The 26,558-nt window shown below is 48.0% G+C and overlaps 76 pseudogenes; all 76 read left to right on the top strand.

The window, feature by feature from the left end:
- The first annotated feature begins 102 nt into the window (after positions 1 to 102).
- On the top strand, positions 103 to 276 carry LOC143792157 (U2 spliceosomal RNA; annotated as a pseudogene).
- A 176-nt stretch (positions 277 to 452) lies between these two features.
- Positions 453 to 627, top strand: LOC143791289 (U2 spliceosomal RNA; annotated as a pseudogene).
- Positions 628 to 802: 175 nt separating this feature from the next.
- Positions 803 to 976, top strand: LOC143791425 (U2 spliceosomal RNA; annotated as a pseudogene).
- Positions 977 to 1,152: 176 nt separating this feature from the next.
- LOC143792465 (U2 spliceosomal RNA) lies at positions 1,153 to 1,326 on the top strand (annotated as a pseudogene).
- Positions 1,327 to 1,502: 176 nt separating this feature from the next.
- LOC143791795 (U2 spliceosomal RNA) lies at positions 1,503 to 1,676 on the top strand (annotated as a pseudogene).
- Positions 1,677 to 1,852: 176 nt separating this feature from the next.
- On the top strand, positions 1,853 to 2,023 carry LOC143792092 (U2 spliceosomal RNA; annotated as a pseudogene).
- A 176-nt stretch (positions 2,024 to 2,199) lies between these two features.
- Positions 2,200 to 2,373, top strand: LOC143792466 (U2 spliceosomal RNA; annotated as a pseudogene).
- A 176-nt stretch (positions 2,374 to 2,549) lies between these two features.
- LOC143791270 (U2 spliceosomal RNA) lies at positions 2,550 to 2,761 on the top strand (annotated as a pseudogene).
- A 138-nt stretch (positions 2,762 to 2,899) lies between these two features.
- Positions 2,900 to 3,073, top strand: LOC143791318 (U2 spliceosomal RNA; annotated as a pseudogene).
- A 175-nt stretch (positions 3,074 to 3,248) lies between these two features.
- Positions 3,249 to 3,422, top strand: LOC143792468 (U2 spliceosomal RNA; annotated as a pseudogene).
- A 176-nt stretch (positions 3,423 to 3,598) lies between these two features.
- On the top strand, positions 3,599 to 3,772 carry LOC143792225 (U2 spliceosomal RNA; annotated as a pseudogene).
- A 176-nt stretch (positions 3,773 to 3,948) lies between these two features.
- Positions 3,949 to 4,122, top strand: LOC143791426 (U2 spliceosomal RNA; annotated as a pseudogene).
- A 176-nt stretch (positions 4,123 to 4,298) lies between these two features.
- LOC143792469 (U2 spliceosomal RNA) lies at positions 4,299 to 4,472 on the top strand (annotated as a pseudogene).
- A 176-nt stretch (positions 4,473 to 4,648) lies between these two features.
- Positions 4,649 to 4,822, top strand: LOC143791797 (U2 spliceosomal RNA; annotated as a pseudogene).
- Positions 4,823 to 4,998: 176 nt separating this feature from the next.
- On the top strand, positions 4,999 to 5,172 carry LOC143791880 (U2 spliceosomal RNA; annotated as a pseudogene).
- A 176-nt stretch (positions 5,173 to 5,348) lies between these two features.
- Positions 5,349 to 5,522, top strand: LOC143792103 (U2 spliceosomal RNA; annotated as a pseudogene).
- Positions 5,523 to 5,698: 176 nt separating this feature from the next.
- Positions 5,699 to 5,872, top strand: LOC143792470 (U2 spliceosomal RNA; annotated as a pseudogene).
- A 176-nt stretch (positions 5,873 to 6,048) lies between these two features.
- Positions 6,049 to 6,222, top strand: LOC143791674 (U2 spliceosomal RNA; annotated as a pseudogene).
- Positions 6,223 to 6,398: 176 nt separating this feature from the next.
- LOC143791725 (U2 spliceosomal RNA) lies at positions 6,399 to 6,572 on the top strand (annotated as a pseudogene).
- Positions 6,573 to 6,748: 176 nt separating this feature from the next.
- LOC143791691 (U2 spliceosomal RNA) lies at positions 6,749 to 6,900 on the top strand (annotated as a pseudogene).
- Positions 6,901 to 7,098: 198 nt separating this feature from the next.
- Positions 7,099 to 7,272, top strand: LOC143791919 (U2 spliceosomal RNA; annotated as a pseudogene).
- A 176-nt stretch (positions 7,273 to 7,448) lies between these two features.
- Positions 7,449 to 7,622, top strand: LOC143791606 (U2 spliceosomal RNA; annotated as a pseudogene).
- A 176-nt stretch (positions 7,623 to 7,798) lies between these two features.
- Positions 7,799 to 7,972, top strand: LOC143791474 (U2 spliceosomal RNA; annotated as a pseudogene).
- Positions 7,973 to 8,146: 174 nt separating this feature from the next.
- Positions 8,147 to 8,320, top strand: LOC143791543 (U2 spliceosomal RNA; annotated as a pseudogene).
- Positions 8,321 to 8,496: 176 nt separating this feature from the next.
- Positions 8,497 to 8,648, top strand: LOC143791692 (U2 spliceosomal RNA; annotated as a pseudogene).
- Positions 8,649 to 8,846: 198 nt separating this feature from the next.
- Positions 8,847 to 9,020, top strand: LOC143791961 (U2 spliceosomal RNA; annotated as a pseudogene).
- A 176-nt stretch (positions 9,021 to 9,196) lies between these two features.
- On the top strand, positions 9,197 to 9,408 carry LOC143791271 (U2 spliceosomal RNA; annotated as a pseudogene).
- A 137-nt stretch (positions 9,409 to 9,545) lies between these two features.
- On the top strand, positions 9,546 to 9,719 carry LOC143792471 (U2 spliceosomal RNA; annotated as a pseudogene).
- A 176-nt stretch (positions 9,720 to 9,895) lies between these two features.
- LOC143792203 (U2 spliceosomal RNA) lies at positions 9,896 to 10,107 on the top strand (annotated as a pseudogene).
- A 138-nt stretch (positions 10,108 to 10,245) lies between these two features.
- LOC143792238 (U2 spliceosomal RNA) lies at positions 10,246 to 10,419 on the top strand (annotated as a pseudogene).
- A 176-nt stretch (positions 10,420 to 10,595) lies between these two features.
- On the top strand, positions 10,596 to 10,769 carry LOC143791427 (U2 spliceosomal RNA; annotated as a pseudogene).
- Positions 10,770 to 10,945: 176 nt separating this feature from the next.
- LOC143792472 (U2 spliceosomal RNA) lies at positions 10,946 to 11,119 on the top strand (annotated as a pseudogene).
- Positions 11,120 to 11,295: 176 nt separating this feature from the next.
- Positions 11,296 to 11,469, top strand: LOC143791798 (U2 spliceosomal RNA; annotated as a pseudogene).
- A 176-nt stretch (positions 11,470 to 11,645) lies between these two features.
- Positions 11,646 to 11,819, top strand: LOC143792006 (U2 spliceosomal RNA; annotated as a pseudogene).
- A 176-nt stretch (positions 11,820 to 11,995) lies between these two features.
- On the top strand, positions 11,996 to 12,169 carry LOC143792105 (U2 spliceosomal RNA; annotated as a pseudogene).
- A 176-nt stretch (positions 12,170 to 12,345) lies between these two features.
- On the top strand, positions 12,346 to 12,519 carry LOC143792473 (U2 spliceosomal RNA; annotated as a pseudogene).
- Positions 12,520 to 12,695: 176 nt separating this feature from the next.
- On the top strand, positions 12,696 to 12,869 carry LOC143791304 (U2 spliceosomal RNA; annotated as a pseudogene).
- Positions 12,870 to 13,045: 176 nt separating this feature from the next.
- On the top strand, positions 13,046 to 13,197 carry LOC143791693 (U2 spliceosomal RNA; annotated as a pseudogene).
- A 198-nt stretch (positions 13,198 to 13,395) lies between these two features.
- LOC143791962 (U2 spliceosomal RNA) lies at positions 13,396 to 13,569 on the top strand (annotated as a pseudogene).
- Positions 13,570 to 13,745: 176 nt separating this feature from the next.
- On the top strand, positions 13,746 to 13,957 carry LOC143791273 (U2 spliceosomal RNA; annotated as a pseudogene).
- Positions 13,958 to 14,095: 138 nt separating this feature from the next.
- On the top strand, positions 14,096 to 14,269 carry LOC143791330 (U2 spliceosomal RNA; annotated as a pseudogene).
- A 175-nt stretch (positions 14,270 to 14,444) lies between these two features.
- LOC143792474 (U2 spliceosomal RNA) lies at positions 14,445 to 14,618 on the top strand (annotated as a pseudogene).
- A 176-nt stretch (positions 14,619 to 14,794) lies between these two features.
- LOC143791826 (U2 spliceosomal RNA) lies at positions 14,795 to 14,968 on the top strand (annotated as a pseudogene).
- A 176-nt stretch (positions 14,969 to 15,144) lies between these two features.
- LOC143792007 (U2 spliceosomal RNA) lies at positions 15,145 to 15,318 on the top strand (annotated as a pseudogene).
- Positions 15,319 to 15,494: 176 nt separating this feature from the next.
- Positions 15,495 to 15,668, top strand: LOC143792106 (U2 spliceosomal RNA; annotated as a pseudogene).
- Positions 15,669 to 15,844: 176 nt separating this feature from the next.
- Positions 15,845 to 15,996, top strand: LOC143791694 (U2 spliceosomal RNA; annotated as a pseudogene).
- Positions 15,997 to 16,194: 198 nt separating this feature from the next.
- On the top strand, positions 16,195 to 16,368 carry LOC143791963 (U2 spliceosomal RNA; annotated as a pseudogene).
- Positions 16,369 to 16,544: 176 nt separating this feature from the next.
- On the top strand, positions 16,545 to 16,756 carry LOC143791274 (U2 spliceosomal RNA; annotated as a pseudogene).
- Positions 16,757 to 16,894: 138 nt separating this feature from the next.
- On the top strand, positions 16,895 to 17,068 carry LOC143791341 (U2 spliceosomal RNA; annotated as a pseudogene).
- Positions 17,069 to 17,243: 175 nt separating this feature from the next.
- On the top strand, positions 17,244 to 17,395 carry LOC143791369 (U2 spliceosomal RNA; annotated as a pseudogene).
- Positions 17,396 to 17,593: 198 nt separating this feature from the next.
- Positions 17,594 to 17,805, top strand: LOC143792204 (U2 spliceosomal RNA; annotated as a pseudogene).
- A 138-nt stretch (positions 17,806 to 17,943) lies between these two features.
- On the top strand, positions 17,944 to 18,117 carry LOC143791338 (U2 spliceosomal RNA; annotated as a pseudogene).
- Positions 18,118 to 18,293: 176 nt separating this feature from the next.
- LOC143791429 (U2 spliceosomal RNA) lies at positions 18,294 to 18,467 on the top strand (annotated as a pseudogene).
- Positions 18,468 to 18,643: 176 nt separating this feature from the next.
- Positions 18,644 to 18,817, top strand: LOC143791462 (U2 spliceosomal RNA; annotated as a pseudogene).
- A 176-nt stretch (positions 18,818 to 18,993) lies between these two features.
- LOC143791799 (U2 spliceosomal RNA) lies at positions 18,994 to 19,167 on the top strand (annotated as a pseudogene).
- Positions 19,168 to 19,343: 176 nt separating this feature from the next.
- Positions 19,344 to 19,517, top strand: LOC143792008 (U2 spliceosomal RNA; annotated as a pseudogene).
- Positions 19,518 to 19,693: 176 nt separating this feature from the next.
- Positions 19,694 to 19,867, top strand: LOC143792107 (U2 spliceosomal RNA; annotated as a pseudogene).
- Positions 19,868 to 20,043: 176 nt separating this feature from the next.
- LOC143792475 (U2 spliceosomal RNA) lies at positions 20,044 to 20,217 on the top strand (annotated as a pseudogene).
- Positions 20,218 to 20,393: 176 nt separating this feature from the next.
- LOC143791859 (U2 spliceosomal RNA) lies at positions 20,394 to 20,545 on the top strand (annotated as a pseudogene).
- A 198-nt stretch (positions 20,546 to 20,743) lies between these two features.
- On the top strand, positions 20,744 to 20,917 carry LOC143791964 (U2 spliceosomal RNA; annotated as a pseudogene).
- A 176-nt stretch (positions 20,918 to 21,093) lies between these two features.
- LOC143791275 (U2 spliceosomal RNA) lies at positions 21,094 to 21,305 on the top strand (annotated as a pseudogene).
- Positions 21,306 to 21,443: 138 nt separating this feature from the next.
- LOC143791352 (U2 spliceosomal RNA) lies at positions 21,444 to 21,617 on the top strand (annotated as a pseudogene).
- Positions 21,618 to 21,792: 175 nt separating this feature from the next.
- LOC143792476 (U2 spliceosomal RNA) lies at positions 21,793 to 21,966 on the top strand (annotated as a pseudogene).
- Positions 21,967 to 22,142: 176 nt separating this feature from the next.
- Positions 22,143 to 22,354, top strand: LOC143792205 (U2 spliceosomal RNA; annotated as a pseudogene).
- A 138-nt stretch (positions 22,355 to 22,492) lies between these two features.
- Positions 22,493 to 22,666, top strand: LOC143791339 (U2 spliceosomal RNA; annotated as a pseudogene).
- Positions 22,667 to 22,842: 176 nt separating this feature from the next.
- LOC143791430 (U2 spliceosomal RNA) lies at positions 22,843 to 23,016 on the top strand (annotated as a pseudogene).
- A 176-nt stretch (positions 23,017 to 23,192) lies between these two features.
- LOC143791463 (U2 spliceosomal RNA) lies at positions 23,193 to 23,366 on the top strand (annotated as a pseudogene).
- A 176-nt stretch (positions 23,367 to 23,542) lies between these two features.
- On the top strand, positions 23,543 to 23,716 carry LOC143791800 (U2 spliceosomal RNA; annotated as a pseudogene).
- Positions 23,717 to 23,892: 176 nt separating this feature from the next.
- Positions 23,893 to 24,066, top strand: LOC143792010 (U2 spliceosomal RNA; annotated as a pseudogene).
- A 176-nt stretch (positions 24,067 to 24,242) lies between these two features.
- LOC143792108 (U2 spliceosomal RNA) lies at positions 24,243 to 24,416 on the top strand (annotated as a pseudogene).
- Positions 24,417 to 24,592: 176 nt separating this feature from the next.
- Positions 24,593 to 24,766, top strand: LOC143792477 (U2 spliceosomal RNA; annotated as a pseudogene).
- Positions 24,767 to 24,942: 176 nt separating this feature from the next.
- Positions 24,943 to 25,116, top strand: LOC143791305 (U2 spliceosomal RNA; annotated as a pseudogene).
- A 176-nt stretch (positions 25,117 to 25,292) lies between these two features.
- Positions 25,293 to 25,466, top strand: LOC143791590 (U2 spliceosomal RNA; annotated as a pseudogene).
- A 176-nt stretch (positions 25,467 to 25,642) lies between these two features.
- On the top strand, positions 25,643 to 25,794 carry LOC143791695 (U2 spliceosomal RNA; annotated as a pseudogene).
- Positions 25,795 to 25,992: 198 nt separating this feature from the next.
- Positions 25,993 to 26,166, top strand: LOC143791920 (U2 spliceosomal RNA; annotated as a pseudogene).
- A 176-nt stretch (positions 26,167 to 26,342) lies between these two features.
- LOC143791823 (U2 spliceosomal RNA) lies at positions 26,343 to 26,516 on the top strand (annotated as a pseudogene).
- Positions 26,517 to 26,558: the final 42 nt, after the last annotated feature.

Below are 26,558 nucleotides of genomic sequence, written 5' to 3' on the forward strand. Positions count from 1 at the left end.
GTTTCTGGAAATGTCTTCCCTGCGGCAATCTTTTGCTACGTCTCCACAGTGGGTGTCGGTTGTAGGCCTTGGTGCGGCCCAAGTGGCAAACCATTTCTGATCATCTCTTCTCGGCCAAATGGCTCAAGATCAAGCGTAGTGTCTGTTCTTATTAGTTTAATATCTGATACGTCCCCTATTTGGGGACCATATATTAAATGGATTTTTGGAACAGGGAGCTGGAAATGGAGCTTGCTTTGTCACACGGAACCTTCACGGGGGTGGAGGGTGTGGTTATGCAGATTCAAAACGCGTTGCGCACAGCTTGAACACATGCACACCGCAGAACTGTCATCGACAGAGCATCCAGAGTTTCTGGAAATGTCTTCCCTGCGGCAATCTTTTGCTACGTCTCCACAGTGGGTGTCGGTTGTAGGCCTTGGTGCGGCCCAAGTGGCAAATCATTTCTGATCATCTCTTCTCGGCCAAATGGCTCAAGATCAAGCGTAGTGTCTGTTCTTATTAGTTTAATATCTGATACGTCCCCTATTTGGGGACCATATATTAAATGGATTTTTGGAACAGGGAGCTGGAAATGGAGCTTGCTTTGTCGCACGGAACCATCACGGGGGTGGAGGGTGTGGTTATGCAGATTCAAAACGCGTTGCGCACAGCTTGAACACATGCACACCGCAGAACTGTCATCGACAGATCATCCAGAGTTTCTGGAAATGTCTTCCCTGCGGCAATCTTTTGCTACGTCTCCACAGTGGGTGTCGGTTGTAGGCCTTGGTGCGGCCCAAGTGGCAAACCATTTCTGATCAACTCTTCTCGGCCAAATGGCTCAAGATCAAGTGTAGTGTCTGTCCTTATTAGTTTAATATCTGATACGTCCCCTATTTGGGGACCATATATTAAATGGATTTTTGGAACAGGGAGCTGGAAATGGAGCTTGCTTTGTCGCACGGAACCTTCACGGGGATGGAGGGTGTGGTTATGCAGATTCAAAACGCGTTGCGCAGAGCTTGAACACATGCACACCGCAGAACTGTCATCGACAGAGCATCCAGAGTTTCTGGAAATGTCTTCCCTGCGGCAATCTTTTGCTACGTCTCCACAGTGGGTGTCGGTTGTAGGCCTTGGTGCGGCCCAAGTGGCAAACCATTTCTGATCATCTCTTCTCGGCCAAATGGCTCAAGATCAAGCGTAGTGTCTGTTCTTATTAGTTTAATATCTGATACGTCCCCTATTTGGGGACCATATATTAAATGGATTTTTGGAACAGGGAGCTGGAAATGGAGCTTGCTTTGTCACACGGAACCTTCACGGGGATGGAGGGTGTGGTTATGCAGATTCAAAACGCGTTGCGCACAGCTTGAACACATGCACACCGCAGAACTGTCATCGACAGAGCATCCAGAGTTTCTGGAAATGTCTTCCCTGCGGCAATCTTTTGCTACGTCTCCACAGTGGTTGTCGGTTGTAGGCCTTGGTGCGGCCCAAGTGTCAAACCATTTCTGATCATCTCTTCTCGGCCAAATGGCTCAAGATCAAGCGTAGTGTCTGTTCTTATTAGTTTAATATCTGTTACGTCCCCTATTTGGGGACCATATATTAAATGGATTTTTGGAACAGGGAGCTGGAAATGGAGCTTGCTTTGTCACACGGAACCTTCACGGGGATGGAGGGTGTGGTTATGCAGATTCAAAACGCGTTGCGCACAGCTTGAACACATGCACACCGCAGAACTGTCATCGACAGAGCATCCAGAGTTTCTGGAAATGTCTTCCCTGCGGCAATCTTTTGCTACGTCTTAACAGTGGGTGTCGGTTGTAGGCCTTGGTGCGGCCCAAGTGGCAAACCATTTCTGATCATCTCTTCTCGGCCAAATGGATCAAGATCAAGCGTAGTGTCTGTTATTAGTTTAATATCTGATACGTCCCGTATTTGGGGACCATATATTACATGGATTTTTGGAACAGGGAGCTGGAAATGGAGCTTGCTTTGTCACACGGAACCTTCACGGGGATGGAGGGTGTGGTTATGCAGATTCAAAACGCGTTGCGCACAGCTTGAACACATGCACACCGCAGAACTGTCATCGACAGAGCATCCAGAGTTTCTGGAAATGTCTTCCCTGCGGCAATCTTTTGCTACGTCTCCACAGTGGGTGTCGGTTGTAGGCCTTGGTGCGGCCCAAGTGGCAAACCATTTCTGATCATCTCTTCTCGGCCAAATGGCTCAAGATCAAGCGTAGTGTCTGTTCTTATTAGTTTAATATCTGATACGTCCCCTATTTGGGGACCATATATTAAATGGATTTTTGGAACAGGGAGCTGGAAATGGAGCTTGCTTTGTCACACGGAACCTTCACGGGGATGGAGGGTGTGGTTATGCAGATTCAAAACGCGTTGCGCACAGCTTGAACACATGCACACCGCAGAACTGTCATCGACAGAGCATCCAGAGTTTCTGGAAATGTCTTCCCTGCGGCAATCTTTTGCTACGTCTCCACAGTGGGTGTCGGTTGTAGACCTTGGTGCGGCCCAAGTGGCAAATCATTTCTGATCATCTCTTCTCGGCCAAATGGCTCAAGATCAAGCGTAGTGTCTGTTCTTATTAGTTTAATATCTGATACGTCCCCTATTTGGGGACCATATATTAAATGGATTTTTGGAACAGGGAGCTGGAAATGGAGCTTGCTTTGTCGCACGGAACCATCACGGGGGTGGAGGGTGTGGTTATGCAGATTCAAAACGCGTTTCGCACAGCTTGAACACATGCACACCGCAGAACTGTCATCGACAGATCATCCAGAGTTTTTGGAAATGTCTTCCCTGCGGCAATCTTTTGCTACGTCTCCACAGTGGGTGTCGGTTGTAGGCCTTGGTGCGGCCCAAGTGGCAAACCATTTCTGATCATCTCTTCTCGGCCAAATGGCTCAAGATCAAGTGTAGTGTCTGTTCTTATTAGTTTAATATCTGATACGTCCCCTATTTGGGGACCATATATTAAATGGATTTTTGGAACAGGGAGCTGGAAATGGAGCTTGCTTTGTCGCACGGAACCTTCACGGGGATGGAGGGTGTGGTTATGCAGATTCAAAACGCGTTGCGCACAGCTTGAACACATGCACACCGCAGAACTGTCATCGATAGAGCATCCAGAGTTTCTGGAAATGTCTTCCCTGCGGCAATCTTTTGCTACGTCTCACAGTGGATGTCGGTTGTAGGCCTTGGTGCGGCCCAAGTGGCAAACCATTTCTGATCATCTCTTCTCGGCCAAATGGCTCAAGATCAAGCGTAGTGTCTGTTCTTATTAGTTTAATATCTGATACGTCCCCTATTTGGGGACCATATATTAAATGGATTTTTGGAACAGGGAGCTGGAAATGGAGCTTGCTTTGTCACACGGAACCTTCACGGGGATGGAGGGTGTGGTTATGCAGATTCAAAACGCGTTGCGCACAGCTTGAACACATGCACACCGCAGAACTGTCATCGACAGAGCATCCAGAGTTTCTGGAAATGTCTTCCCTGCGGCAATCTTTTGCTACGTCTCCACAGTGGGTGTCGGTTGTAGGCCTTGGTGCGGCCCAAGTGGCAAACCATTTCTGATCATCTCTTCTCGGCCAAATGGCTCAAGATCAAGCGTAGTGTCTGTTCTTATTAGTTTAATATCTGATACGTCCCCTATTTGGGGACCATATATTAAATGGATTTTTGGAACAGGGAGCTGGAAATGGAGCTTGCTTTGTCACACGGAACCTTCATGGGGATGGAGGGTGTGGTTATGCAGATTCAAAACGCGTTGCGCACAGCTTGAACACATGCACACCGCAGAACTGTCATCGACAGAGCATCCAGAGTTTCTGGAAATGTCTTCCCTGCGGCAATCTTTTGCTACGTCTCCACAGTGGGTGTCGGTTGTAGGCCTTGGTGCGGCCCAAGTGGCAAACCATTTCTGATCAACTCTTCTCGGCCAAATGGCTCAAGATCAAGTGTAGTGTCTGTCCTTATTAGTTTAATATCTGATACGTCCCCTATTTGGGGACCATATATTAAATGGATTTTTGGAACAGGGAGCTGGAAATGGAGCTTGCTTTGTCGCACGGAACCTTCACGGGGATGGAGGGTGTGGTTATGCAGATTCAAAACGCGTTGCGCAGAGCTTGAACACATGCACACCGCAGAACTGTCATCGACAGAGCATCCAGAGTTTCTGGAAATGTCTTCCCTGCGGCAATCTTTTGCTACGTCTCCACAGTGGGTGTCGGTTGTAGGCCTTGGTGCGGCCCAAGTGGCAAACCATTTCTGATCATCTCTTCTCGGCCAAATGGCTCAAGATCAAGCGTAGTGTCTGTTCTTATTAGTTTAATATCTGATACGTCCCCTATTTGGGGACCATATATTAAATGGATTTTTGGAACAGGGAGCTGGAAATGGAGCTTGCTTTGTCACACGGAACCTTCACGGGGATGGAGGGTGTGGTTATGCAGATTCAAAACGCGTTGCGCACAGCTTGAACACATGCACACCGCAGAACTGTCATCGACAGAGCATCCAGAGTTTCTGGAAATGTCTTCCCTGCGGCAATCTTTTGCTACGTCTCCACAGTGGGTGTCGGTTGTAGGCCTTGGTGCGGCCCAAGTGTCAAACCATTTCTGATCATCTCTTCTCGGCCAAATGGCTCAAGATCAAGCGTAGTGTCTGTTCTTATTAGTTTAATATCTGTTACGTCCCCTATTTGGGGACCATATATTAAATGGATTTTTGGAACAGGGAGCTGGAAATGGAGCTTGCTTTGTCACACGGAACCTTCACGGGGATGGAGGGTGTGGTTATGCAGATTCAAAACGCGTTGCGCACAGCTTGAACACATGCACACCGCAGAACTGTCATCAACAGAGCATCCAGAGTTTCTGGAAATGTCTTCCCTGCGGCAATCTTTTGCTACGTCTTAACAGTGGGTGTCGGTTGTAGGCCTTGGTGCGGCCCAAGTGGCAAACCATTTCTGATCATCTCTTCTCGGCCAAATGGATCAAGATCAAGCGTAGTGTCTGTTCTTATTAGTTTAATATCTGATACGTCCCCTATTTGGGGACCATATATTAAATGGATTTTTGGAACAGGGAGCTGGAAATGGAGCTTGCTTTGTCACACGGAACCTTCACGGGGATGGAGGGTGTGGTTATGCAGATTCAAAACGCGTTGCGCACAGCTTGAACACATGCACACCGCAGAACTGTCATCGACAGAGCATCCAGAGTTTCTGGAAATGTCTTCCCTGCGGCAATCTTTTGCTACGTCTCCACAGTGGGTGTCGGTTGTAGGCCTTGGTGCGGCCCAAGTGGCAAACCATTTCTGATCATCTCTTCTCGGCCAAATGGCTCAAGATCAAGCGTAGTGTCTGTTCTTATTAGTTTAATATCTGATACGTCCCCTATTTGGGGACCATATATTAAATGGATTTTTGGAACAGGGAGCTGGAAATGGAGCTTGCTTTGTCGCACGGAACCTTCACGGGGGTGGAGGGTGTGGTTATGCAGATTCAAAATGCGTTTCGCACAGCTTGAACACATGCACACCGCAGAACTGTCATCGACAGATCATCCAGAGTTTCTGGAAATGTCTTCCCTGCGGCAATCTTTTGCTACGTCTCCACAGTGGGTGTCGGTTGTAGGCCTTGGTGCGGCCCAAGTGGCAAACCATTTCTGATCATCTCTTCTCGGCCAAATGGCTCAAGATCAAGCGTAGTGTCTGTTCTTATTAGTTTAATATCTGATACGTCCCCTATTTGGGGACCATATATTAAATGGATTTTTGGAACAGGGAGCTGGAAATGGAGCTTGCTTTGTCACACGGAACCTTCACGGGGATGGAGGGTGTGGTTATGCAGATTCAAAACGCGTTGCGCACAGCTTGAACACATGCACACCGCAGAACTGTCATCAACAGAGCATCCAGAGTTTCTGGAAATGTCTTCCCTGCGGCAATCTTTTGCTACGTCTCCACAGTGGGTGTCGGTTGTAGGCCTTGGTGCGGCCCAAGTGGCAAACCATTTCTGATCAACTCTTCTCGGCCAAATGGCTCAAGATCAAGTGTAGTGTCTGTTCTTATTAGTTTAATATCTGATACGTCCCCTATTTGGGGACCATATATTAAATGGATTTTTGGAACAGGGAGCTGGAAATGGAGCTTGCTTTGTCGCACGGAACCTTCACGGGGATGGAGGGTGTGGTTATGCAGATTCAAAACGCGTTGCGCACAGCTTGAACACATGCACACCGCAGAACTGTCATCGATAGAGCATCCAGAGTTTCTGGAAATGTCTTCCCTGCGGCGATCTTTTGCTACGTCTCCACAGTGGATGTCGGTTGTAGGCCTTGGTGCGGCCCAAGTGGCAAACCATTTCTGATCATCTCTTCTCGGCCAAATGGCTCAAGATCAAGCGTAGTGTCTGTTCTTATTAGTTTAATATCTGATGCGTCCCCTATTTGGGGACCGTATATTAAATGGATTTTTGGAACAGGGAGCTGGAAATGGAGCTTGCTTTGTCACACGGAACCTTCACGGGGATGGAGGGTGTGGTTAGGCAGATTCAAAATGCGTTGCGCACAGCTTGAACACATGCACACCGCAGAACTGTCGTCGACAGAGCATCCAGAGTTTCTGGAAATGTCTTCCCTGCGGCGATCTTTTGCTACATCTCCACAGTGGATGTCGGTTGTAGGCCTTGGTGCGGCCCAAGTGGCAAACCATTTCTGATCATCTCTTCTCGGCCAAATGGCTCAAGATCAAGCGTAGTGTCTGTTCTTATTAGTTTAATATCTGATACGTCCCCTATTTGGGGACCATATATTAAATGGATTTTTGGAACAGGGAGCTGGAAATGGAGCTTGATCTGTCACACGGAACCTTCACGGGGATGGAGGGTGTGGTTATGCAGATTCAAAACGCGTTGCGCACAGCTTGAACACATGCACACCGCAGAACTGTCGTCGACAGAGCATCCAGAGTTTCTGGAAATGTATTCCCTGCGGCAATCTTTTGCTACGTCTCCACAGTGGGTGTCGGTTGTAGGCCTTGGTGCGGCCCAAGTGGCAAACCATTTCTGATCATCTCTTCTCGGCCAAATGGCTCAAGATCAAGCGTAGTGCCTGTTCTTATTAATTTAATATCTGATACGTCCCCTATTTGGGGACCATATATTAAATGGATTTTTGGAACAGGGAGCTGGAAATGGAGCTTGCTTTGTCACACGGAACCTTCATGGGGATGGAGGGTGTGGTTATGCAGATTCAAAACGCGTTGCGCACAGCTTGAACACATGCACACCGCAGAACTGTCATCGATAGAGCATCCAGAGTTTCTGGAAATGTCTTCCCTGCGGCAATCTTTTGCTACATCTCCACAGTGGGTGTCGGTTGTAGGTCTTGGTGCGGCCCAAGTGGCAAACCATTTCTGATCATCTCTTCTCGGCCTAATGGCTCAAGATCAAGCGTAGTGCCTGTTCTTATTAGTTTAATATCTGATACATCCCCTATTTGGGGACCATATATTAAATGGATTTTTGGAACAGGGAGCTGGAAATGGAGCTTGCTTTGTCACACGGAACCTTCATGGGGATGGAGGGTGTGGTTATGCAGATTCAAAACGCGTTGCGCACAGCTTGAACACATGCACACCGCAGAACTGTCATCGATAGAGCATCCAGAGTTTCTGGAAATGTCTTCCCTGCGGCAATCTTTTGCTACATCTCCACAGTGGGTGTCGGTTGTAGGTCTTGGTGCGGCCCAAGTGGCAAACCATTTCTGATCATCTCTTCTCGGCCAAATGGCTCAAGATCAAGCGTAGTGCCTGTTCTTATTAGTTTAATATCTGATACGTCCCCTATTTGGGGACCATATATTAAATGGATTTTTGGAACAGGGAGCTGGAAATGGAGCTTGCTTTGTCACACGGAACCTTCATGGGGATGGAGGGTGTGGTTATGCAGATTCAAAACGCGTTGCGCACAGCTTGAACACATGCACACCGCAGAACTGTCATCGACAGAGCATCCAGAGTTTCTGGAAATGTCTTCCCTGCGGCAATCTTTTGCTACGTCTCCACAGTGGGTGTCGGTTGTAGGCCTTGGTGCGGCCCGTGGCAAACCATTTCTGATCATCTCTTCTCGGCCAAATGGCTCAAGATCAAGCGTAGTGTCTGTTCTTATTAGTTTAATATCTGATTGGTCCCCTATTTGGGGACCATATATTAAATGGATTTTTGGAACAGGGAGCTGGAAATGGAGCTTGCTTTGTCACACTTAACCTTCACAGGGATGGAGGGTGTGGTTATGCAGATTCAAAACGCGTTGCGCACAGCTTGAACACATGCACACCGCAGAACTGTCATCGATAGAGCATCCAGAGTTTCTGGAAATGTCTTCCCTGCGGCGATCTTTTGCTACATCTCCACAGTGGATGTCGGTTGTAGGCCTTGGTGCGGCCCAAGTGGCAAACCATTTCTGATCATCTCTTCTCGGCCAAATGGCTCAAGATCAAGCGTAGTGTCTGTTCTTATTAGTTTAATATCTGATACGTCCCCTATTTGGGGACCATATATTAAATGGATTTTTGGAACAGGGAGCTGGAAATGGAGCTTGATCTGTCACACGGAACCTTCACGGGGATGGAGGGTGTGGTTATGCAGATTCAAAACGCGTTGCGCACAGCTTGAACACATGCACACCGCAGAACTGTCGTCGACAGAGCATCCAGAGTTTCTGGAAATGTCTTCCCTGCGGCAATCTTTTGCTACGTCTCCACAGTGGGTGTCGGTTGTAGGCCTTGGTGCGGCCCAAGTGGCAAACCATTTCTGATCATCTCTTCTCGGCCAAATGGCTCAAGATCAAGCGTAGTGCCTGTTCTTATTAATTTAATATCTGATACGTCCCCTATTTGGGGACCATATATTAAATGGATTTTTGGAACAGGGAGCTGGAAATGGAGCTTGCTTTGTCACACGGAACCTTCACGGGGATGGAGGGTGTGGTTATGCAGATTCAAAACGCGTTGCGCACAGCTTGAACACATGCACACCGCAGAACTGTCATCGACAGAGCATCCAGAGTTTCTGGAAATGTCTTCCCTGCGGCAATCTTTTGCTACGTCTCCACAGTGGGTGTCGGTTGTAGGCCTTGGTGCGGCCCAAGTGGCAAATCATTTCTGATCATCTCTTCTCGGCCAAATGGCTCAAGATCAAGCGTAGTGTCTGTTCTTATTAGTTTAATATCTGATACGTCCCCTATTTGGGGACCATATATTAAATGGATTTTTGGAACAGGGAGCTGGAAATGGAGCTTGCTTTGTCGCACGGAACCATCACGGGGGTGGAGGGTGTGGTTATGCAGATTCAAAACGCGTTTCGCACAGCTTGAACACATGCACACCGCAGAACTGTCATCGATAGAGCATCCAGAGTTTCTGGAAATGTCTTCCCTGCGGCAATCTTTTGCTACGTCTCACAGTGGATGTCGGTTGTAGGCCTTGGTGCGGCCCAAGTGGCAAACCATTTCTGATCATCTCTTCTCGGCCAAATGGCTCAAGATCAAGCGTAGTGTCTGTTCTTATTAGTTTAATATCTGATACGTCCCCTATTTGGGGACCATATATTAAATGGATTTTTGGAACAGGGAGCTGGAAATGGAGCTTGCTTTGTCACACGGAACCTTCACGGGGATGGAGGGTGTGGTTATGCAGATTCAAAACGCGTTGCGCACAGCTTGAACACATGCACACCGCAGAACTGTCATCGACAGAGCATCCAGAGTTTCTGGAAATGTCTTCCCTGCGGCAATCTTTTGCTACGTCTCCACAGTGGGTGTCGGTTGTAGGCCTTGGTGCGGCCCAAGTGGCAAATCATTTCTGATCATCTCTTCTCGGCCAAATGGCTCAAGATCAAGCGTAGTGTCTGTTCTTATTAGTTTAATATCTGATACGTCCCCTATTTGGGGACCATATATTAAATGGATTTTTGGAACAGGGAGCTGGAAATGGAGCTTGCTTTGTCGCACGGAACCATCACGGGGGTGGAGGGTGTGGTTATGCAGATTCAAAACGCGTTTCACACAGCTTGAACACATGCACACCGCAGAACTGTCATCGACAGATCATCCAGAGTTTCTGGAAATGTCTTCCCTGCGGCAATCTTTTGCTACGTCTCCACAGTGGGTGTCGGTTGTAGGCCTTGGTGCGGCCCAAGTGGCAAAATATTTCTGATCATCTCTTCTTGGCCAAATGGCTCAAGATCAAGCGTAGTGTCTGTTCTTATTAGTTTAATATCTGATACGTCCCCTATTTGGGGACCATATATTAAATGGATTTTTGGAACAGGGAGCTGGAAATGGAGCTTGCTTTGTCACACGGAACCTTCACGGGGATTGAGGGTGTGGTTATGCAGATTCAAAACGCGTTGCGCACAGCTTGAACACATGCACACCGCAGAACTGTCATCGACAGAGCATCCAGAGTTTCTGGAAATGTCTTCCCTGCGGCAATCTTTTGCTACGTCTCCACAGTGGGTGTCGGTTGTAGGCCTTGGTGCGGCCCAAGTGGCAAACCATTTCTGATCAACTCTTCTCGGCCAAATGGCTCAAGATCAAGTGTAGTGTCTGTCCTTATTAGTTTAATATCTGATACGTCCCCTATTTGGGGACCATATATTAAATGGATTTTTGGAACAGGGAGCTGGAAATGGAGCTTGCTTTGTCGCACGGAACCTTCACGGGGATGGAGGGTGTGGTTATGCAGATTCAAAACGCGTTGCGCAGAGCTTGAACACATGCACACCGCAGAACTGTCATCGACAGAGCATCCAGAGTTTCTGGAAATGTCTTCCCTGCGGCAATCTTTTGCTACGTCTCCACAGTGGGTGTCGGTTGTAGGCCTTGGTGCGGCCCAAGTGGCAAACCATTTCTGATCATCTCTTCTCGGCCAAATGGCTCAAGATCAAGCGTAGTGTCTGTTCTTATTAGTTTAATATCTGATACGTCCCCTATTTGGGGACCATATATTAAATGGATTTTTGGAACAGGGAGCTGGAAATGGAGCTTGCTTTGTCACACGGAACCTTCACGGGGATGGAGGGTGTGGTTATGCAGATTCAAAACGCGTTGCGCACAGCTTGAACACATGCACACCGCAGAACTGTCATCGACAGAGCATCCAGAGTTTCTGGAAATGTCTTCCCTGCGGCAATCTTTTGCTACGTCTCCACAGTGGGTGTCGGTTGTAGGCCTTGGTGCGGCCCAAGTGGCAAACCATTTCTGATCATCTCTTCTCGGCCAAATGGCTCAAGATCAAGCGTAGTGTCTGTTCTTATTAGTTTAATATCTGTTACGTCCCCTATTTGGGGACCATATATTAAATGGATTTTTGGAACAGGGAGCTGGAAATGGAGCTTGCTTTGTCACACGGAACCTTCACGGGGATGGAGGGTGTGGTTATGCAGATTCAAAACGCGTTGCGCACAGCTTGAACACATGCACACCGCAGAACTGTCATCAACAGAGCATCCAGAGTTTCTGGAAATGTCTTCCCTGCGGCAATCTTTTGCTACGTCTTAACAGTGGGTGTCGGTTGTAGGCCTTGGTGCGGCCCAAGTGGCAAACCATTTCTGATCATCTCTTCTCGGCCAAATGGATCAAGATCAAGCGTAGTGTCTGTTCTTATTAGTTTAATATCTGATACGTCCCCTATTTGGGGACCATGTATTAAATGGATTTTTGGAACAGGGAGCTGGAAATGGAGCTTGCTTTGTCACACGGAACCTTCACGGGGATGGAGGGTGTGGTTATGCAGATTCAAAACGCGTTGCGCACAGCTTGAACACATGCACACCGCAGAACTGTCATCGACAGAGCATCCAGAGTTTCTGGAAATGTCTTCCCTGCGGCAATCTTTTGCTACGTCTCCACAGTGGGTGTCGGTTGTAGGCCTTGGTGCGGCCCAAGTGGCAAACCATTTCTGATCATCTCTTCTCGGCCAAATGGCTCAAGATCAAGCGTAGTGTCTGTTCTTATTAGTTTAATATCTGATACGTCCCCTATTTGGGGACCATATATTAAATGGATTTTTGGAACAGGGAGCTGGAAATGGAGCTTGCTTTGTCGCACGGAACCTTCACGGGGGTGGAGGGTGTGGTTATGCAGATTCAAAATGCGTTTCGCACAGCTTGAACACATGCACACCGCAGAACTGTCATCGACAGATCATCCAGAGTTTCTGGAAATGTCTTCCCTGCGGCAATCTTTTGCTACGTCTCCACAGTGGGTGTCGGTTGTAGGCCTTGGTGCGGCCCAAGTGGCAAACCATTTCTGATCATCTCTTCTCGGCCAAATGGCTCAAGATCAAGCGTAGTGTCTGTTCTTATTAGTTTAATATCTGATACGTCCCCTATTTGGGGACCATATATTAAATGGATTTTTGGAACAGGGAGCTGGAAATGGAGCTTGCTTTGTCACACGGAACCTTCACGGGGATGGAGGGTGTGGTTATGCAGATTCAAAACGCGTTGCGCACAGCTTGAACACATGCACACCGCAGAACTGTCATCAACAGAGCATCCAGAGTTTCTGGAAATGTCTTCCCTGCGGCAATCTTTTGCTACGTCTCCACAGTGGGTGTCGGTTGTAGGCCTTGGTGCGGCCCAAGTGGCAAACCATTTCTGATCAACTCTTCTCGGCCAAATGGCTCAAGATCAAGTGTAGTGCCTGTTCTTATTAGTTTAATATCTGATACGTCCCCTATTTGGGGACCATATATTAAATGGATTTTTGGAACAGGGAGCTGGAAATGGAGCTTGCTTTGTCGCACGGAACCTTCACGGGGATGGAGGGTGTGGTTATGCAGATTCAAAACGCGTTGCGCACAGCTTGAACACATGCACACCGCAGAACTGTCATCGATAGAGCATCCAGAGTTTCTGGAAATGTCTTCCCTGCGGCGATCTTTTGCTACGTCTCCACAGTGGATGTCGGTTGTAGGCCTTGGTGCGGCCCAAGTGGCAAACCATTTCTGATCATCTCTTCTCGGCCAAATGGCTCAAGATCAAGCGTAGTGTCTGTTCTTATTAGTTTAATATCTGATACGTCCCCTATTTGGGGACCATATATTAAATGGATTTTTGGAACAGGGAGCTGGAAATGGAGCTTGATCTGTCACACGGAACCTTCACGGGGATGGAGGGTGTGGTTATGCAGATTCAAAACGCGTTGCGCACAGCTTGAACACATGCACACCGCAGAACTGTCGTCGACAGAGCATCCAGAGTTTCTGGAAATGTCTTCCCTGCGGCAATCTTTTGCTACGTCTCCACAGTGGGTGTCGGTTGTAGGCCTTGGTGCGGCCCAAGTGGCAAACCATTTCTGATCATCTCTTCTCGGCCAAATGGCTCAAGATCAAGCGTAGTGCCTGTTCTTATTAATTTAATATCTGATACGTCCCCTATTTGGGGACCATATATTAAATGGATTTTTGGAACAGGGAGCTGGAAATGGAGCTTGCTTTGTCACACGGAACCTTCACGGGGATGGAGGGTGTGGTTATGCAGATTCAAAACGCGTTGCGCACAGCTTGAACACATGCACACCGCAGAACTGTCATCGACAGAGCATCCAGAGTTTCTGGAAATGTCTTCCCTGCGGCAATCTTTTGCTACGTCTCCACAGTGGGTGTCGGTTGTAGGCCTTGGTGCGGCCCAAGTGGCAAATCATTTCTGATCATCTCTTCTCGGCCAAATGGCTCAAGATCAAGCGTAGTGTCTGTTCTTATTAGTTTAATATCTGATACGTCCCCTATTTGGGGACCATATATTAAATGGATTTTTGGAACAGGGAGCTGGAAATGGAGCTTGCTTTGTCGCACGGAACCATCACGGGGGTGGAGGGTGTGGTTATGCAGATTCAAAACGCGTTTCGCACAGCTTGAACACATGCACACCGCAGAACTGTCATCGACAGATCATCCAGAGTTTCTGGAAATGTCTTCCCTGCGGCAATCTTTTGCTACGTCTCCACAGTGGGTTTCGGTTGTAGGCCTTGGTGCGGCCCAAGTGGCAAACCATTTCTGATCATCTCTTCTCGGCCAAATGGCTCAAGATCAAGTGTAGTGTCTGTTCTTATTAGTTTAATATCTGATACGTCCCCTATTTGGGGACCATATATTAAATGGATTTTTGGAACAGGGAGCTGGAAATGGAGCTTGCTTTGTCGCACGGAACCTTCACGGGGATGGAGGGTGTGGTTATGCAGATTCAAAACGCGTTGCGCACAGCTTGAACACATGCTCACCGCAGAACTGTCATCGATAGAGCATCCAGAGTTTCTGGAAATGTCTTCCCTGCGGCAATCTTTTGCTACGTCTCACAGTGGATGTCGGTTGTAGGCCTTGGTGCGGCCCAAGTGGCAAACCATTTCTGATCATCTCTTCTCGGCCAAATGGCTCAAGATCAAGCGTAGTGTCTGTTCTTATTAGTTTAATATCTGATACGTCCCCTATTTGGGGACCATATATTAAATGGATTTTTGGAACAGGGAGCTGGAAATGGAGCTTGCTTTGTCACACGGAACCTTCACGGGGATGGAGGGTGTGGTTATGCAGATTCAAAACGCGTTGCGCACAGCTTGAACACATGCACACCGCAGAACTGTCATCGACAGAGCATCCAGAGTTTCTGGAAATGTCTTCCCTGCGGCAATCTTTTGCTACGTCTCCACAGTGGGTGTCGGTTGTAGGCCTTGGTGCGGCCCAAGTGGCAAACCATTTCTGATCATTTCTTCTCGGCCAAATGGCTCAAGATCAAGCGTAGTGTCTGTTCTTATTAGTTTAATATCTGTTACGTCCCCTATTTGGGGACCATATATTAAATGGATTTTTGGAACAGGGAGCTGGAAATGGAGCTTGCTTTGTCACACGGAACCTTCACGGGGATGGAGGGTGTGGTTATGCAGATTCAAAACGCGTTGCGCACAGCTTGAACACATGCACACCGCAGAACTGTCATCAACAGAGCATCCAGAGTTTCTGGAAATGTCTTCCCTGCGGCAATCTTTTGCTACGTCTTAACAGTGGGTGTCGGTTGTAGGCCTTGGTGCGGCCCAAGTGGCAAACCATTTCTGATCATCTCTTCTCGGCCAAATGGATCAAGATCAAGCGTAGTGTCTGTTCTTATTAGTTTAATATCTGATACGTCCCCTATTTGGGGACCATGTATTAAATGGATTTTTGGAACAGGGAGCTGGAAATGGAGCTTGCTTTGTCACACGGAACCTTCACGGGGATGGAGGGTGTGGTTATGCAGATTCAAAACGCGTTGCGCACAGCTTGAACACATGCACACCGCAGAACTGTCATCGACAGAGCATCCAGAGTTTCTGAAAATGTCTTCCCTGCGGCAATCTTTTGCTACGTCTCCACAGTGGGTGTCGGTTGTAGGCCTTGGTGCGGCCCAAGTGGCAAACCATTTCTGATCATCTCTTCTCGGCCAAATGGCTCAAGATCAAGCGTAGTGTCTGTTCTTATTAGTTTAATATCTGATACGTCCCCTATTTGGGGACCATATATTAAATGGATTTTTGGAACAGGGAGCTGGAAATGGAGCTTGCTTTGTCGCACGGAACCTTCACGGGGGTGGAGGGTGTGGTTATGCAGATTCAAAATGCGTTTCGCACAGCTTGAACACATGCACACCGCAGAACTGTCATCGACAGATCATCCAGAGTTTCTGGAAATGTCTTCCCTGCGGCAATCTTTTGCTACGTCTCCACAGTGGGTGTCGGTTGTAGGCCTTGGTGCGGCCCAAGTGGCAAACCATTTCTGATCATCTCTTCTCGGCCAAATGGCTCAAGATCAAGCGTAGTGTCTGTTCTTATTAGTTTAATATCTGATACGTCCCCTATTTGGGGACCATATATTAAATGGATTTTTGGAACAGGGAGCTGGAAATGGAGCTTGATCTGTCACACGGAACCTTCACGGGGATGGAGGGTGTGGTTATGCAGATTCAAAACGCGTTGCGCACAGCTTGAACACATGCACACCGCAGAACTGTCGTCGACAGAGCATCCAGAGTTTCTGGAAATGTCTTCCCTGCGGCAATCTTTTGCTACGTCTCCACAGTGGGTGTCGGTTGTAGGCCTTGGTGCGGCCCAAGTGGCAAACCATTTCTGATCATCTCTTCTCGGCCAAATGGCTCAAGATCAAGCGTAGTGCCTGTTCTTATTAATTTAATATCTGATACGTCCCCTATTTGGGGACCATATATTAAATGGATTTTTGGAACAGGGAGCTGGAAATGGAGCTTGCTTTGTCACACGGAACCTTCACGGGGATGGAGGGTGTGGTTATGCAGATTCAAAACGCGTTGCGCACAGCTTGAACACATGCACACCGCAGAACTGTCATCGACAGAGCATCCAGAGTTTCTGGAAATGTCTTCCCTGCGGCAATCTTTTGCTACGTCTCCACAGTGGGTGTCGGTTGTAGGCCTTGGTGCGGCCCAAGTGGCAAATCATTTCTGATCATCTCTTCTCGGCCAAATGGCTCAAGATCAAGCGTAGTGTCTGTTCTTATTAGTTTAATATCTGATACGTCCCCTATTTGGGGACCATATATTAAATGGATTTTTGGAACAGGGAGCTGGAAATGGAGCTTGCTTTGTCGCACGGAACCATCACGGGGGTGGAGGGTGTGGTTATGCAGATTCAAAACGCGTTTCGCACAGCTTGAACACATGCACACCGCAGAACTGTCATCGACAGATCATCCAGAGTTTCTGGAAATGTCTTCCCTGCGGCAATCTTTTGCTACGTCTCCACAGTGGGTGTCGGTTGTAGGCCTTGGTGCGGCCCAAGTGGCAAACCATTTCTGATCATCTCTTCTCGGCCAAATGGCTCAAGATCAAGTGTAGTGTCTGTTCTTATTAGTTTAATATCTGATACGTCCCCTATTTGGGGACCATATATTAAATGGATTTTTGGAACAGGGAGCTGGAAATGGAGCTTGCTTTGTCGCACGGAACCTTCACGGGGATGGAGGGTGTGGTTATGCAGATTCAAAACGCGTTGCGCACAGCTTGAACACATGCACACCGCAGAACTGTCATCGATAGAGCATCCAGAGTTTCTGGAAATGTCTTCCCTGCGGCAATCTTTTGCTACGTCTCACAGTGGATGTCGGTTGTAGGCCTTGGTGCGGCCCAAGTGGCAAACCATTTCTGATCATCTCTTCTCGGCCAAATGGCTCAAGATCAAGCGTAGTGTCTGTTCTTATTAGTTTAATATCTGATACGTCCCCTATTTGGGGACCATATATTAAATGGATTTTTGGAACAGGGAGCTGGAAATGGAGCTTGCTTTGTCACATGGAACCTTCACGGGGATGGAGGGTGTGGTTATGCAGATTCAAAACGCGTTGCGCACAGCTTGAACACATGCACACCGCAGAACTGTCATCGACAGAGCATCCAGAGTTTCTGGAAATGTCTTCCCTGCGGCAATCTTTTGCTACGTCTCCACAGTGGGTGTCGGTTGTAGGCCTTGGTGCGGCCCAAGTGGCAAATCATTTCTGATCATCTCTTCTCGGCCAAATGGCTCAAGATCAAGCGTAGTGTCTGTTCTTATTAGTTTAATATCTGATACGTCCCCTATTTGGGGACCATATATTAAATGGATTTTTGGAACAGGGAGCTGGAAATGGAGCTTGCTTTGTCGCACGGAACCATCACGGGGGTGGAGGGTGTGGTTATGCAGATTCAAAACGCGTTTCACACAGCTTGAACACATGCACACCGCAGAACTGTCATCGACAGATCATCCAGAGTTTCTGGAAATGTCTTCCCTGCGGCAATCTTTTGCTACGTCTCCACAGTGGGTGTCGGTTGTAGGCCTTGGTGCGGCCCAAGTGGCAAACCATTTCTGATCATCTCTTCTTGGCCAAATGGCTCAAGATCAAGCGTAGTGTCTGTTCTTATTAGTTTAATATCTGATACGTCCCCTATTTGGGGACCATATATTAAATGGATTTTTGGAACAGGGAGCTGGAAATGGAGCTTGCTTTGTCACACGGAACCTTCACGGGGATGGAGGGTGTGGTTATGCAGATTCAAAACGCGTTGCGCACAGCTTGAACACATGCACACCGCAGAACTGTCATCGACAGAGCATCCAGAGTTTCTGGAAATGTCTTCCCTGCGGCAATCTTTTGCTACGTCTCCACAGTGGGTGTCGGTTGTAGGCCTTGGTGCGGCCCAAGTGGCAAACCATTTCTGATCAACTCTTCTCGGCCAAATGGCTCAAGATCAAGTGTAGTGTCTGTCCTTATTAGTTTAATATCTGATACGTCCCCTATTTGGGGACCATATATTAAATGGATTTTTGGAACAGGGAGCTGGAAATGGAGCTTGCTTTGTCGCACGGAACCTTCACGGGGATGGAGGGTGTGGTTATGCAGATTCAAAACGCGTTGCGCAGAGCTTGAACACATGCACACCGCAGAACTGTCATCGACAGAGCATCCAGAGTTTCTGGAAATGTCTTCCCTGCGGCAATCTTTTGCTACGTCTCCACAGTGGGTGTCGGTTGTAGGCCTTGGTGCGGCCCAAGTGGCAAACCATTTCTGATCATCTCTTCTCGGCCAAATGGCTCAAGATCAAGCGTAGTGTCTGTTCTTATTAGTTTAATATCTGATACGTCCCCTATTTGGGGACCATATATTAAATGGATTTCTGGAACAGGGAGCTGGAAATGGAGCTTGCTTTGTCACACGGAACCTTCACGGGGATGGAGGGTGTGGTTATGCAGATTCAAAACGCGTTGCGCACAGCTTGAACACATGCACACCGCAGAACTGTCATCGACAGAGCATCCAGAGTTTCTGGAAATGTCTTCCCTGCGGCAATCTTTTGCTACGTCTCCACAGTGGGTGTCGGTTGTAGGCCTTGGTGCGGCCCAAGTGGCAAACCATTTCTGATCATCTCTTCTCGGCCAAATGGCTCAAGATCAAGCGTAGTGTCTGTTCTTATTAGTTTAATATCTGTTACGTCCCCTATTTGGGGACCATATATTAAATGGATTTTTGGAACAGGGAGCTGGAAATGGAGCTTGCTTTGTCACACGGAACCTTCACGGGGATGGAGGGTGTGGTTATGCAGATTCAAAACGCGTTGCGCACAGCTTGAACACATGCACACCGCAGAACTGTCATCAACAGAGCATCCAGAGTTTCTGGAAATGTCTTCCCTGCGGCAATCTTTTGCTACGTCTTAACAGTGGGTGTCGGTTGTAGGCCTTGGTGCGGCCCAAGTGGCAAACCATTTCTGATCATCTCTTCTCGGCCAAATGGATCAAGATCAAGCGTAGTGTCTGTTCTTATTAGTTTAATATCTGATACGTCCCCTATTTGGGGACCATGTATTAAATGGATTTTTGGAACAGGGAGCTGGAAATGGAGCTTGCTTTGTCACACGGAACCTTCACGGGGATGGAGGGTGTGGTTATGCAGATTCAAAACGCGTTGCGCACAGCTTGAACACATGCACACCGCAGAACTGTCATCGACAGAGCATCCAGAGTTTCTGGAAATGTCTTCCCTGCGGCAATCTTTTGCTACGTCTCCACAGTGGGTGTCGGTTGTAGGCCTTGGTGCGGCCCAAGTGGCAAACCATTTCTGATCATCTCTTCTCGGCCAAATGGCTCAAGATCAAGCGTAGTGTCTGTTCTTATTAGTTTAATATCTGATACGTCCCCTATTTGGGGACCATATATTAAATGGATTTTTGGAACAGGGAGCTGGAAATGGAGCTTGCTTTGTCGCACGGAACCTTCACGGGGGTGGAGGGTGTGGTTATGCAGATTCAAAATGCGTTTCGCTCAGCTTGAACACATGCACACCGCAGAACTGTCATCGACAGATCATCCAGAGTTTCTGGAAATGTCTTCCCTGCGGCAATCTTTTGCTACGTCTCCACAGTGGGTGTCGGTTGTAGGCCTTGGTGCGGCCCAAGTGGCAAACCATTTCTGATCATCTCTTCTCGGCCAAATGGCTCAAGATCAAGCGTAGTGTCTGTTCTTATTAGTTTAATATCTGATACGTCCCCTATTTGGGGACCATATATTAAATGGATTTTTGGAACAGGGAGCTGGAAATGGAGCTTGCTTTGTCACACGGAACCTTCACGGGGATGGAGGGTGTGGTTATGCAGATTCAAAACGCGTTGCGCACAGCTTGAACACATGCACACCGCAGAACTGTCATCAACAGAGCATCCAGAGTTTCTGGAAATGTCTTCCCTGCGGCAATCTTTTGCTACGTCTCCACAGTGGGTGTCGGTTGTAGGCCTTGGTGCGGCCCAAGTGGCAAACCATTTCTGATCAACTCTTCTCGGCCAAATGGCTCAAGATCAAGTGTAGTGCCTGTTCTTATTAGTTTAATATCTGATACGTCCCCTATTTGGGGACCATATATTAAATGGATTTTTGGAACAGGGAGCTGGAAATGGAGCTTGATCTGTCACACGGAACCTTCACGGGGATGGAGGGTGTGGTTATGCAGATTCAAAACGCGTTGCGCACAGCTTGAACACATGCACACCGCAGAACTGTCGTCGACAGAGCATCCAGAGTTTCTGGAAATGTCTTCCCTGCGGCAATCTTTTGCTACGTCTCCACAGTGGGTGTCGGTTGTAGGCCTTGGTGCGGCCCAAGTGGCAAACCATTTCTGATCATCTCTTCTCGGCCAAATGGCTCAAGATCAAGCGTAGTGCCTGTTCTTATTAATTTAATATCTGATACGTCCCCTATTTGGGGACCATATATTAAATGGATTTTTGGAACAGGGAGCTGGAAATGGAGCTTGCTTTGTCACACGGAACCTTCACGGGGATGGAGGGTGTGGTTATGCAGATTCAAAACGCGTTGCGCACAGCTTGAACACATGCACACCGCAGAACTGTCATCGACAGAGCATCCAGAGTTTCTGGAAATGTCTTCCCTGCGGCAATCTTTTGCTACGTCTCCACAGTGGGTGTCGGTTGTAGGCCTTGGTGCGGCCCAAGTGGCAAATCATTTCTGATCATCTCTTCTCGGCCAAATGGCTCAAGATCAAGCGTAGTGTCTGTTCTTATTAGTTTAATATCTGATACGTCCCCTATTTGGGGACCATATATTAAATGGATTTTTGGAACAGGGAGCTGGAAATGGAGCTTGCTTTGTCGCACGGAACCATCACGGGGGTGGAGGGTGTGGTTATGCAGATTCAAAACGCGTTTCGCACAGCTTGAACACATGCACACCGCAGAACTGTCATCGACAGATCATCCAGAGTTTCTGGAAATGTCTTCCCTGCGGCAATCTTTTGCTACGTCTCCACAGTGGGTGTCGGTTGTAGGCCTTGGTGCGGCCCAAGTGGCAAACCATTTCTGATCATCTCTTCTCGGCCAAATGGCTCAAGATCAAGTGTAGTGTCTGTTCTTATTAGTTTAATATCTGATACGTCCCCTATTTGGGGACCATATATTAAATGGATTTTTGGAACAGGGAGCTGGAAATGGAGCTTGCTTTGTCGCACGGAACCTTCACGGGGATGGAGGGTGTGGTTATGCAGATTCAAAACGCGTTGCGCACAGCTTGAACACATGCACACCGCAGAACTGTCATCGATAGAGCATCCAGAGTTTCTGGAAATGTCTTCCCTGCGGCAATCTTTTGCTACGTCTCACAGTGGATGTCGGTTGTAGGCCTTGGTGCGGCCCAAGTGGCAAACCATTTCTGATCATCTCTTCTCGGCCAAATGGCTCAAGATCAAGCGTAGTGTCTGTTCTTATTAGTTTAATATCTGATACGTCCCCTATTTGGGGACCATATATTAAATGGATTTTTGGAACAGGGAGCTGGAAATGGAGCTTGCTTTGTCACACGGAACCTTCACGGGGATGGAGGGTGTGGTTATGCAGATTCAAAACGCGTTGCGCACAGCTTGAACACATGCACACCGCAGAACTGTCATCGACAGAGCATCCAGAGTTTCTGGAAATGTCTTCCCTGCGGCAATCTTTTGCTACGTCTCCACAGTGGGTGTCGGTTGTAGGCCTTGGTGCGGCCCAAGTGGCAAATCATTTCTGATCATCTCTTCTCGGCCAAATGGCTCAAGATCAAGCGTAGTGTCTGTTCTTATTAGTTTAATATCTGATACGTCCCCTATTTGGGGACCATATATTAAATGGATTTTTGGAACAGGGAGCTGGAAATGGAGCTTGCTTTGTCGCACGGAACCATCACGGGGGTGGAGGGTGTGGTTATGCAGATTCAAAACGCGTTTCACACAGCTTGAACACATGCACACCGCAGAACTGTCATCGACAGATCATCCAGAGTTTCTGGAAATGTCTTCCCTGCGGCAATCTTTTGCTACGTCTCCACAGTGGGTGTCGGTTGTAGGCCTTGGTGCGGCCCAAGTGGCAAACCATTTCTGATCATCTCTTCTTGGCCAAATGGCTCAAGATCAAGCGTAGTGTCTGTTCTTATTAGTTTAATATCTGATACGTCCCCTATTTGGGGACCATATATTAAATGGATTTTTGGAACAGGGAGCTGGAAATGGAGCTTGCTTTGTCACACGGAACCTTCACGGGGATGGAGGGTGTGGTTATGCAGATTCAAAACGCGTTGCGCACAGCTTGAACACATGCACACCGCAGAACTGTCATCGACAGAGCATCCAGAGTTTCTGGAAATGTCTTCCCTGCGGCAATCTTTTGCTACGTCTCCACAGTGGGTGTCGGTTGTAGGCCTTGGTGCGGCCCAAGTGGCAAACCATTTCTGATCAACTCTTCTCGGCCAAATGGCTCAAGATCAAGTGTAGTGTCTGTCCTTATTAGTTTAATATCTGATACGTCCCCTATTTGGGGACCATATATTAAATGGATTTTTGGAACAGGGAGCTGGAAATGGAGCTTGCTTTGTCGCACGGAACCTTCACGGGGATGGAGGGTGTGGTTATGCAGATTCAAAACGCGTTGCGCAGAGCTTGAACACATGCACACCGCAGAACTGTCATCGACAGAGCATCCAGAGTTTCTGGAAATGTCTTCCCTGCGGCAATCTTTTGCTACATCTCCACAGTGGGTGTCGGTTGTAGGCCTTGGTGCGGCCCAAGTGGCAAACCATTTCTGATCATCTCTTCTCGGCCAAATGGCTCAAGATCAAGCGTAGTGTCTGTTCTTATTAGTTTAATATCTGATACGTCCCCTATTTGGGGACCATATATTAAATGGATTTCTGGAACAGGGAGCTGGAAATGGAGCTTGCTTTGTCACACGGAACCTTCACGGGGATGGAGGGTGTGGTTATGCAGATTCAAAACGCGTTGCGCACAGCTTGAACACATGCACACCGCAGAACTGTCATCGACAGAGCATCCAGAGTTTCTGGAAATGTCTTCCCTGCGGCAATCTTTTGCTACGTCTCCACAGTGGGTGTCGGTTGTAGGCCTTGGTGCGGCCCAAGTGGCAAACCATTTCTGATCATCTCTTCTCGGCCAAATGGCTCAAGATCAAGCGTAGTGTCTGTTCTTATTAGTTTAATATCTGTTACGTCCCCTATTTGGGGACCATATATTAAATGGATTTTTGGAACAGGGAGCTGGAAATGGAGCTTGCTTTGTCACACGGAACCTTCACGGGGATGGAGGGTGTGGTTATGCAGATTCAAAACGCGTTGCGCACAGCTTGAACACATGCACACCGCAGAACTGTCATCAACAGAGCATCCAGAGTTTCTGGAAATGTCTTCCCTGCGGCAATCTTTTGCTACGTCTTAACAGTGGGTGTCGGTTGTAGGCCTTGGTGCGGCCCAAGTGGCAAACCATTTCTGATCATCTCTTCTCGGCCAAATGGATCAAGATCAAGCGTAGTGTCTGTTCTTATTAGTTTAATATCTGATACGTCCCCTATTTGGGGACCATGTATTAAATGGATTTTTGGAACAGGGAGCTGGAAATGGAGCTTGCTTTGTCACACGGAACCTTCACGGGGATGGAGGGTGTGGTTATGCAGATTCAAAACGCGTTGCGCACAGCTTGAACACATGCACACCGCAGAACTGTCATCGACAGAGCATCCAGAGTTTCTGGAAATGTCTTCCCTGCGGCAATCTTTTGCTACGTCTCCACAGTGGGTGTCGGTTGTAGGCCTTGGTGCGGCCCAAGTGGCAAACCATTTCTGATCATCTCTTCTCGGCCAAATGGCTCAAGATCAAGCGTAGTGTCTGTTCTTATTAGTTTAATATCTGATACGTCCCCTATTTGGGGACCATATATTAAATGGATTTTTGGAACAGGGAGCTGGAAATGGAGCTTGCTTTGTCGCACGGAACCTTCACGGGGGTGGAGGGTGTGGTTATGCAGATTCAAAATGCGTTTCGCTCAGCTTGAACACATGCACACCGCAGAACTGTCATCGACAGATCATCCAGAGTTTCTGGAAATGTCTTCCCTGCGGCAATCTTTTGCTACGTCTCCACAGTGGGTGTCGGTTGTAGGCCTTGGTGCGGCCCAAGTGGCAAACCATTTCTGATCATCTCTTCTCGGCCAAATGGCTCAAGATCAAGCGTAGTGTCTGTTCTTATTAGTTTAATATCTGATACGTCCCCTATTTGGGGACCATATATTAAATGGATTTTTGGAACAGGGAGCTGGAAATGGAGCTTGCTTTGTCACACGGAACCTTCACGGGGATGGAGGGTGTGGTTATGCAGATTCAAAACGCGTTGCGCACAGCTTGAACACATGCACACCGCAGAACTGTCATCAACAGAGCATCCAGAGTTTCTGGAAATGTCTTCCCTGCGGCAATCTTTTGCTACGTCTCCACAGTGGGTGTCGGTTGTAGGCCTTGGTGCGGCCCAAGTGGCAAACCATTTCTGATCAACTCTTCTCGGCCAAATGGCTCAAGATCAAGTGTAGTGCCTGTTCTTATTAGTTTAATATCTGATACGTCCCCTATTTGGGGACCATATATTAAATGGATTTTTGGAACAGGGAGCTGGAAATGGAGCTTGCTTTGTCGCACGGAACCTTCACGGGGATGGAGGGTGTGGTTATGCAGATTCAAAACGCGTTGCGCACAGCTTGAACACATGCACACCGCAGAACTGTCATCGATAGAGCATCCAGAGTTTCTGGAAATGTCTTCCCTGCGGCGATCTTTTGCTACGTCTCCACAGTGGATGTCGGTTGTAGGCCTTGGTGCGGCCCAAGTGGCAAACCATTTCTGATCATCTCTTCTCGGCCAAATGGCTCAAGATCAAGCGTAGTGTCTGTTCTTATTAGTTTAATATCTGATGCGTCCCCTATTTGGGGACCATATATTAAATGGATTTTTGGAACAGGGAGCTGGAAATGGAGCTTGCTTTGTCACACGGAACCTTCACGGGGATGGAGGGTGTGGTTAGGCAGATTCAAAATGCGTTGCGCACAGCTTGAACACATGCACACCGCAGAACTGTCGTCGACAGAGCATCCAGAGTTTCTGGAAATGTCTTCCCTGCGGCGATCTTTTGCTACATCTCCACAGTGGATGTCGGTTGTAGGCCTTGGTGCGGCCCAAGTGGCAAACCATTTCTGATCATCTCTTCTCGGCCAAATGGCTCAAGATCAAGCGTAGTGTCTGTTCTTATTAGTTTAATATCTGATACGTCCCCTATTTGGGGACCATATATTAAATGGATTTTTGGAACAGGGAGCTGGAAATGGAGCTTGATCTGTCACACGGAACCTTCACGGGGATGGAGGGTGTGGTTATGCAGATTCAAAACGCGTTGCGCACAGCTTGAACACATGCACACCGCAGAACTGTCGTCGACAGAGCATCCAGAGTTTCTGGAAATGTCTTCCCTGCGGCAATCTTTTGCTACGTCTCCACAGTGGGTGTCGGTTGTAGGCCTTGGTGCGGCCCAAGTGGCAAACCATTTCTGATCATCTCTTCTCGGCCAAATGGCTCAAGATCAAGCGTAGTGCCTGTTCTTATTAATTTAATATCTGATACGTCCCCTATTTGGGGACCATATATTAAATGGATTTTTGGAACAGGGAGCTGGAAATGGAGCTTGCTTTGTCACACGGAACCTTCATGGGGATGGAGGGTGTGGTTATGCAGATTCAAAACGCGTTGCGCACAGCTTGAACACATGCACACCGCAGAACTGTCATCGATAGAGCATCCAGAGTTTCTGGAAATGTCTTCCCTGCGGCAATCTTTTGCTACATCTCCACAGTGGGTGTCGGTTGTAGGTCTTGGTGCGGCCCAAGTGGCAAACCATTTCTGATCATCTCTTCTCGGCCAAATGGCTCAAGATCAAGCGTAGTGCCTGTTCTTATTAGTTTAATATCTGATACATCCCCTATTTGGGGACCATATATTAAATGGATTTTTGGAACAGGGAGCTGGAAATGGAGCTTGCTTTGTCACACGGAACCTTCATGGGGATGGAGGGTGTGGTTATGCAGATTCAAAACGCGTTGCGCACAGCTTGAACACATGCAC

The sequence above is a fragment of the Ranitomeya variabilis genome, unplaced genomic scaffold, assembly GCF_051348905.1.
Source record: "Ranitomeya variabilis isolate aRanVar5 unplaced genomic scaffold, aRanVar5.hap1 Scaffold_69, whole genome shotgun sequence".
NCBI classification, from domain to species: domain Eukaryota; kingdom Metazoa; phylum Chordata; class Amphibia; order Anura; family Dendrobatidae; genus Ranitomeya; species Ranitomeya variabilis.